This window comes from Penaeus monodon, chromosome 31 (assembly GCF_015228065.2).
Source record: "Penaeus monodon isolate SGIC_2016 chromosome 31, NSTDA_Pmon_1, whole genome shotgun sequence".
Taxonomy (NCBI): Eukaryota; Metazoa; Arthropoda; class Malacostraca; order Decapoda; family Penaeidae; genus Penaeus; species Penaeus monodon.
This window is the reverse complement of record NC_051416.1, coordinates 32,636,425-32,637,114: the sequence shown is the minus strand read 5'-3', so window position 1 is coordinate 32,637,114 and position 690 is coordinate 32,636,425. Positions and strand designations below refer to the sequence as shown.

Here is a 690-nt window from a genome sequence, read left to right as displayed (position 1 = left end):
ATCCACAAAATATATCAGCATTTTGACCCACTTTAACTGTAAATACAGTTTAGATACGTGTGGAAACATATTAACGGTACTAAGTCGCAACTGTGAAGGATTCGAAGCACATTACATTCCGGTATAGCTTATGTTTACTAAGAGTGAAAACTTTGTTTTTCACAGTGATTTAGTTCCACTTTATCGCAGTTATGCTTGATAAAGTGATTAAGTCCTTAAACTTTTACGTCTGTCAAAACGTGATACATAGCATACAAATGCCGTATACCTCTTGGTAGGAAAGAAAGCTTGTCAAGGATCGATCGCCTTGAATGCCGGGGCGCGAACGCTCGTCACCTACATGCCTCGCTCCAGACAAGGCATAATGGTCAATATATATACTTTATACTATATGCTTTATCAACAAGGGTATGACTTTGAAGCAAAGCAATGAAATATATGCGATTAAAAATGTGGAACGCTTCACGATTTTGCTGTCATCTTTGCGCAGGGGCCATGCTAATCTTCTCAGTATCGTTCCAATTTTAGTGTATGTACTACCGAAGCAAGTAAATAAACATTATAACTTTTGGAACTTTTGAACTTCTTGGCGATGACTTTTAATGTTTTCCGTACTTAATTCGCAAAATGCCGGTACATAGGATAATTACTATCCACATCAAGTCAGCCCTTTATTGAGCATAGTAATGA

At 37.4% G+C, this 690-nt stretch overlaps 1 non-coding gene across 1 annotated transcript; it reads right to left on the bottom strand.

Annotated features, from left to right (window-relative positions):
• Positions 1 to 446: 446 nt before the first annotated feature.
• Positions 447 to 552, bottom strand: LOC119593219. Its single transcript, XR_005230519.1, has one exon. It is a non-coding gene; the product is annotated as a U6 spliceosomal RNA (small nuclear RNA).
• Between the last annotated feature and the right edge of the window lie 138 nt (positions 553 to 690).